The sequence below is a fragment of the Cibotium barometz genome, chromosome 27 (genome assembly GCF_041138505.1).
Source record: "Cibotium barometz isolate CiBa-2024 chromosome 27, ASM4113850v1, whole genome shotgun sequence".
NCBI classification, from domain to species: domain Eukaryota; kingdom Viridiplantae; phylum Streptophyta; class Polypodiopsida; order Cyatheales; family Cibotiaceae; genus Cibotium; species Cibotium barometz.
In genome coordinates, this window is record NC_141072.1 from 51,416,467 (window position 1) to 51,425,012 (window position 8,546).

Here is an 8,546-nt window from a genome sequence, read left to right on the forward strand (position 1 = left end):
GTAGCACTAGTATGATATAGTTAGGATTCATGTGTTTAATCGACTTTTTGCGTTGACTAATATTATAGGCGATGAGTGGTGAATTATTTGTTAATCGTGTGTGGAACATTTGTTACACCGCAATGAGATATTTGGGAAGACACGTGTGCACTTATTATGGTTTTATATTTTGGCATTAATATTTTTAGAAGGCTAAGACCGCAAAACTTTAAACATACCAATTAGTATTGATACTTTTGGTAGGTCCAAGACTTTATATTTGTAGGTTGCTATATTTTTAGAAGAGACTATACACTCAAAAAAGCAAAATCACTTATTCTTTATTTCTGGAGTTATCTTTTTGAAAAGCAAGCCGTAATGCATATAAATATGGGTGAGTGGTACGATGGGCCACACTCATCCAGGGGAGATTCAACCTAGTCAATCTTTTGTTGATAGTGTTCTCTTCGCTGTTTTCTAGCTCTCTTGTTTATTTAATTTTATTTATTAAGGTTTATGCTTTCAATTTGTGTAAATTCTATGCTATACTCTAATTTTTATGCTTGAGAATTGCAATTTTTTCTCCAAGTGTCATAAAGATCCTGATAATAGAGCTTGGTCACATAACTAACCCTAAACCCCAACACCCAAGGGTCCAAATGAGAAAATCCTAAATAGAAAAAGAGCTTGTGTGTATGTGCTTATCTTGAGTGGTTGAGAAGTGCTAGGCTCAAAAAAGGAGACCTACAATACAATACAAGAAAATGAGGTAACCATAAAAGAATTAGGCTTAAACATCATGCATAAAAGCAAAGAATCAAATAGATGAAAGAATAGAAAAGTATGATTATGAATTTTAAAAAAGCCTTAACTATTGGTTGGTTGTCAAAATAAAGCTAACAATAAACCCTAAACCTGCAAAACAAGCAAACATAAATATAAAGTTAATTAAAAAATATTTATAAAGTTTACCTACCATGAAAGGAGACTTAAAATAAATAGAGTATATATTTTTTTAGAGATAGAGTAGAAGTGAGAAGAAGAAGAAGAAGACAAGAATCAAAAGATGGATGTTTTCTAACCATCTCCTTCTTACATATACACATCAATAAATGAAATTAATAAAAAGAAGAGAAATAGAGAGGAGAAAACCTTACCTTGAGCACATGAGTTTCTTGCTTGAGGTAGGGGAGTTGAATGCTCACAAAGAGAAGACAGCATGAGTTTCTTGCCTAAGGTAGGGGAGATTTCGATGCATGTTGTGGAAAGGAAGGAGAGGCGCTAAGATTGGCAAGCAAAAAGCTAGGTCACATGTGGCATAGTAGAATCCAAGTTTTTTTAATCTCAATATGGGGCTATAGCCGTGTGCATAGCCGCTTTCTGGAGCATTCACCCACTGTAGCTACCAGACTCTCACTAGTGATGCAGCTACATCACAAGGTTATGCCCCCAATTGGCAATAACGCAGGTGAATTTATAAAGCAACGTATCAATGTTTTGGTGTTGGTGAGCAATCAATCAAGTTCTCTTACTGTAGCATTACGTTGTTCCATAAAGTCATCTATCTTTCTTCATAACCGACACTAAGAATGAATCGTTAACAGACCGATTAGTGTTGGTATATTGCTTCAAAAAGTTGGGCCACCATTCAGCATTAAGGGCTAGTGTGTCTTTATCCATGCCATATTGTTTTGATAAGGACTCCCTCAAGACATCACAAACACATATATGCCTAAGCATTCTAACTCTAATTTTGGCACCGATAGTAGATGGACACAGCTAGAAGGTGCCAGGCTTCACTAGTCCCCAAAGAACATGGACTTCAAGGTTATCTGTAATTGAGTCTATCGAAAACTTGAAGGTTGGGAGCTCATTCACCATCGCCTCACTAGCAACGTCAAGTTTTTTGGCCGCTTTTTGTTGTTAACTTGATGAAGGGTAACCCAGTCTCATCAATCTTGATTAAAGCGTCCACAGCCTGCAGATACGGAGTCGCTACATCGTCGTTGTCATTTGGGTGAACTTTAAAACTTTGAAGTGCTCAAGTAGTATACCGCGCCCCGCGCGCGCGCGCGCACACACACACTTGCACTTACTTTTTATCCGTGGACGGTGGGAGCTTGGAAGGTGGAAGGACGACATCTTCTGCGTCTCCATCTGGATTCTGCTTCAAACTTGGTCCTATGATGATTATCATACGGAACGATAAAAGGGTGAGCTTTAAAGTAATCAGCTAGCTACCGCGTCCGTGGAACCAAAGTACAACGCCTCGACTCTTTGTCGTGCCAGATGGAACTTGGAAGCGAGCGAGTTTTAATCAACGCATCATCGATCACCGCCTACGCAATATAAGCCTACTCCTTAAGCCGCATCGACCCACCAATATGGAGGCTGATCGCCCTAGCCGCACCCCAGCTGCATCAGTATGCTTGTTGGCGAGGCGGCGACCGCAGCAACAGCAGCACAACCAGAAGACGCGCCTTCACGACAATATTATGATGATCATGTGCTGCAAATTAGGTTCAGCACATGATAGAGAACTGCATGTTGTTCTACATGGACAGAGGGGAATGCGTGGCTTCCCTCCAGAAGTACGCCAGGCTGAACGCTTCCATCACAAGAACAGGTACTCCTCTCCCCCTCTCTCTCTCTCTCTCTCCCCCCCCCCTCTGTGCGAGCGCGCACGCGCGCGCAAGTGTGTGTGTGTGTGAGAGAGAGAGAGAGAGAGAGAGACTGTCTAAGGGCCCTATTCTTTGTATAGTTAAGTTCGTTGGTCGTGATTAACGGCCCTATTCTGTGCAGTTTGGGGTGAGCTGGAGAAGTGCAACACCGAATTCTTTGTTGCGTACACAAGCCGCAGAAAGGAGCTGCGTGGTGAAACCTTAGCTTCCACTACTGCATATTCTCACAGCCAGACGGCGTACAACAAGAAAATGATTGCTGCTGCTGTCGACACATGATCGGATCACAAGGATTTCTTCCTGCAGATTGATTGATTGATGTTTCTATTTTATTTTTTCCCCAAATAATAGTCGCCCATGGAGTGTTAAGTGGCTAAGGTTCCAGCTGTCCATTTGAGTGGACTAATGCTTAGATTAGTTTGTTCTATCCTTGTTTCTAGGAAGATGCTTTCCTACATTCTAGGAAAGCATATTGCTATTTTATTTCAAATGTAACAATGCTTTGCTATTTTATTTCAAATGTAACAGTTCTTGCCAAACGGTCACTACTACTTGTAGTGACCTTATTTTGTATAAAGAGACATTCTCTTTCATTTGGAAATATGATAAACAAGCAAGGTATTACACACTCAAGCGTCTCTCTCTCTCTCTCTCTCTCTCTCTTTACTCTTTCTTCTCACCAACCTCATAGTTCTCATATGGTATCAGAGCTTTGCGAACCCCATAGCCATCCACAAGCCTCTTTTCATCTTGAGATCTCACATCTTAGCTTCACTCCTCTCTACCTCCAAGCTTAAGCTCCTTCTACCTTCAATCAAGGTATCATGGAGGTAGTCTCATCTTCCGCTGCAACAACCAAGCCAAGGTTGTTCTCCATTGATAAGCTCAATGGCAACAACTACTTAGTATGTAAGCTAAGAATGAAGCTATATCTCAAGAAACTTCAATTATGAAAGTACATCAAGGCTGATGGCAAACCCACTAAGGAGCAACCTAAAGTACTCACGCTTTGGAAGCAACAAGACATTACGGCGTAGATGGAGATTATTCTTCACTGCGGAAATTGGCAAGTGCAAATGGTGAGAAGCTTAAAGTACTCACAAGAAATATGGCAATTCTTCAAAGATTTCTATCTACACACTGACTTGATTTATCCAGTGTCCTTGGATCCTGCAGAGACAGAAAACTGAAGTGGACTACTGGATCAGCATACAGAGGCTCGACCTTCTGTTACGCGTACAGGTCATGACGTCCATTATTACAAGTGTGCAGCACCTTGGCAAGGCTCAAGACCTAAAGATCTGCAACTGGGCGGGCTACTTCCACAAGGAGCTTCCCCACCAATGCAAGCACCCTCAAAGGTTTCTAGAGAAATAAACTAAAGTATGTAAAGTAGGAGAGTCATGATAAACTAAATTATGTAAAGTAGTAGACTCAAAAATCTAAACATCTACGACTTGATCTAGATATTCCTCTGCTTCTTTATTGGATTGGTGATCATTTTCTTCTCCTTGGGGACCAAGGAGCATCAAAGTAAGATTTTGATTTTCTATTAGAGATGCTTATTTCCCAAGCTCATTAGAGACGGGAGGCATAGCTTCTTTTGATGCTGACTTGAACCTCTCATTAGCATCAATGGAGACTCCTCCCACCTCTTGATCTTCATCTGGCAATTCCATAGCACCCTTTACATGCATAGGAATAAAGGCTGCTTGGATCTCATCCTTTTCAATTGCAATGCAGTTTCTCTTTCTCTTAACTGCACATGTCATAGTTGTACCTGCAGTTTTAAAAAAATGAATATAAGAATGAACATACAATCAATAATAAGAAATTATATATTTAAATATGATTTTTTAAAGAAAAAATAAGTGTATACCAATTCCAAAAAACAAGTCAAGTATCCAATCATCTAGTGTAGAAAATAGGTCGATCAAAATGATTAATCAAACGTTGAGGATTCTAGTAGGGATTCACTAAGGCTTTGGACTCAGTCACCTGCCTTAGTTTTCTAGTTACTGCGGGAAAAGAAAGCACATTGGAGCATCTAGACTCATTGACATGTGCTTTAACATGTCTTTGCTCAATGTCATCCCAATAGCCAACCGTGATCATTTTAAAGGAACTTTTGAAATGAAAACCAGGAACATGATCTATATCTGTTTTGACCCTACAATCAAATTTAGTGAAACATAAATTTAAAGTGTTTGAATAATAATGAAAATATTGTTTGAATAATAATGAAAAGAAACTAAAAACATAAGTTCTTGAAAACCTACCAAACAGGAGACTTCGGACCATGTGCTTCTTTTCTAAGAGCTACAATTACTGATGCAGCTTGGCTATTGCTATGAAAGATCACAAATCTCCACATATTAAATGTACTTTACCACTTTAAAATTTTGTAACATCTTTTGAATTTCTTGATAGGTATATGCTCTCTCATCATTTGTAGAACCACTCATATTAAAGCCATATGGGATATCAGCAATAACAAGACTAATCTTTCTTTGGATTGATATTCTAAAGATTATTTACATCCCCACAAATCACTTTATAGGATGCTACTTTACTTTCTTATCTAGGAAGAAAAAACTCTTCTAGTTCATCTCCTTCAGTTGGAGCAGCATTTCGTAGAAGGCGTCTTGCTTTCTCTTGATGAGCTCTTTCAAGGTGCACAAGAAAGTTTTGTGGACACTCCGATTCTTCTTGAAAGAGTGATTTTTTTTCTTTTTTAGTTGGAGGCTTCTGGTGTTAGTAGAAAGTTAATATACAAGAATATAATATTTAGTGTGGTTTCTTAAGACATAATAACAATACTGGCATACCATCACATTTGAAACTTTAATACAAAAACAAAATAATATTATCCAATCTCTGAAGGATAAGAAAAAGTCTTTCAAAATTGCCTGAGAGCTAGATTGGGGATACTCTACACGTACATCGTCCTTCCAAGTGGTGCAATTTAAATTTTTTATCATGACCTCTTGCATCTTCATATAAACTTTATGGCTGTCACTACAAGAGAATCATTGTTTTTCGACGCTTAACTTCCACGCCTGCTCATGTCGTCGATATGTGCATCAAAATAGACGTCGAAATATGCATGGAAAAAGGAATCGAAATATGCGTCGAAATATACATGGAAACAGTAGTCGAAATACACGTCGAAATAAGAGTCGAATTTAAAAAAATTATATATAATATTTGCTAGTTCCCATCCTGGGGTGTGTTTTAGCCTTCTCTTTCTACCTCTTTGCAAGCATATGTGTCTATGAGAGAGAGAGAGAGAGAGAGAGAGAGAGAGAGAGAGAGAGGGGAGGGGCCGAGGGAGAGAGGAGGGTATAACTTCCATCATGCTCTTTGAAGGAGAAAAAATGCTAGCTCCTCCTCCTTATCACTAAGGTGCAATTAAGAAAGTGCTCTATTTTACAATGAAATTAAAGTTCATCATCATTCAACTTACTCATCCTCAGCGAGATCCATGGCTCCAAATAAATCTATTTCTAGAAATACTCCATGATTGCTGTCAATTGGTGGAACTGGTGTCTTGTAGTAGTAGAAGGTAATTCATCCATGTTGTCATCCTCTTCTAGCTCTAGCATGAGAGCTGTCGATGTATCATGATCATACTCAGCTTGAATCTCTTCTTCTTTTAGATGATCTCTATTGTCTGTTTCTCGTTCAAGATGTATTTGCTCAATGAGTACACCATCATCCGATCCTAATCTCGTGTGAGTCTCACCTACTTCCTCAACTGGTATGTCTTCTTGTTGTTCTTCTTGTTGTTCAATAGGTGCTAGTGGTGTATGCTCAACCATCACATGATCTGGGGGGAGTTCCTCAGCATCTGGCAAACAGTCAACTGCTATTTTCAGCTCTTCAAATATTTATTTTCCACATGGATTTATTTGGATCACAAACAACCATTTATGATCTGTTGGGTCTTCCACAAAGATGACTTGCTCACAATGCTCTGGTAGCACAAATGTATCCCTTTGGTCAGTCCATATCTTTGTGTGGTCTACTTAAAGAAATCCACACTTGTCTTTGTGTACTCTTACTTGCGCCCATTCAGTTACCAACTTGTCTTTGTGTACTGTTACTTGCGCCCATTCAGTTACCAACTTGTCTTTGCGTACTGTTACTTGCCCCCATTCAGTTTACCAACTTGAACCATTTCACATCAAAAATGAGCATATCAAACTTTTTGAATCCAACCTTGATAATATCTTGGATTGTTCCACAATAATCTAGCATGCCTACTTCAGTATTGCTATCACTTGCACTTGAACGACTTTCTTGCATGAAATTAGCCTTCACATCACAATCAAATGTTGTTCTCTTTTTATCTATTCCTTCTACTTGAAAGTCGATGTCCGCGTGACCAAATTACCCCAAACTTACGATACTACAAGCACAATAAATAAGTACTTTTATTGTATAAATTCACAAAAGCACAACATAAAAGACAATGCGTAGATATCTATAACTCACATACATGGAAATCACAACCATATGCAAGCTCCTCCTCCTCATCACTTATTGATTCACCATTGCGTTTAGCTTGTAGTATGATTTGCACGTGCCATTTATTAGAAGGAAAGTCTGGAAGAAGTGCAAGTTCTGTTGGGTACGGTAGTGTGCGGGTTATTCGACTCCTTCTAAAACTCAAACGAGCTTGGTCGCTTTTAGCCTTCACCAAGTTATATCTCTCGATCCATTTCTCCATAGCATGTGAGTTTAAGATGCAAAATTTATTGATCTTCTCATGCAATGCTACATCCATTGTTCTCACAAGACCTTTCCCTTGTGGCTCTTCCCCAACTAGTCAATCATCTTCTTCTTGTTTCCATAATCTTGGCATATCGAGATCAGACGTACTGAGAAATTAAGTTATATATACAATTGATTCTTGAACAAGCCATCCTACTGCCATACTACCTTCAGGAGGAGCTCTTTGATGAACAAATCCTTTAAGTGTCTTCATAAATCTCTCCAAGAAAAACATCCATCGACTATGGACAACCCCAGCCACAGTAACTTCATCAACCACATGAACTAGCAAGTGCAATTGAATGGTTAAAATACTTGTTGGAAAGTATTTCTCAACCATTGTAATAGCCTCGATGGAGTTTAACCGTGCTGCTTCCAATCTGTCTCTACTAATCTCTTTCGTTGATATCCAACGCACCACTGCACCAATTTTGTAAATTGTTGCTCTAATGTCATCGTTGAGGGAATCCTTGATCTATAGGAAGCACGAATTGCAAGAATTTGTGCCAATCATGACTCTTCAAGCCACTAAGCTCATCCTCCTTTGTAAATGTTCCTTTCAAGCGATGCATGCATCCTGTAGGGGTACAAAAATCACTAATGCACTTCTTTACGTGCCATTGCTCATCCTTTGTCTCATGACCCAAGGAACTTTTGGTAGCTTCACCTTTCCATCTGCTTTATTTTGGGCCCATAAGTGGTGCATATGTTGAACCTCTTGTAAATCATCTCGTTGTGCCTTGCTCTCCTTTTCTCCTGTGATGGTTATCCAAAGCACCTTGGTTATATTCTTGATAATGTGCATTGGGTCAAGAAGATGGTTCACTAGAAGGTTATTCCAGTATGGAAGTTGATGGAAAATGGATAGACGCTTCATTCTTGGAGGTGTATAGGTTGGATCCAGCTGCCATAAGGTCCTCCAATCACTGCTCTTTCATATGCGAGGAGACCTCCCTAGAAATCCCTCACGCAAAGGATAGTCCACTGCTGGGAGATACTTCTTGCGGCCCTCATATACTATCTTCTTCATAGACTATGAGTATCGAGCCTCAAATAGCGACCCACATAATGGATATCCATTATACCCTGACACTGAAAGCCCTGTAGAAC

The 8,546-nt window shown here is 39.3% G+C and overlaps 1 long non-coding RNA gene across 1 annotated transcript; it reads left to right on the forward strand.

Moving 5' to 3' along the window:
• The first annotated feature begins 2,492 nt into the window (after window positions 1–2,492).
• Window positions 2,493–3,157, forward strand: LOC147623501 (uncharacterized). The gene is made up of 2 exons (XR_015269423.1): window positions 2,493–2,605; window positions 2,782–3,157. It is a non-coding gene; the product is annotated as an uncharacterized LOC147623501 (long non-coding RNA).
• The last annotated feature ends 5,389 nt before the right edge of the window (window positions 3,158–8,546 follow it).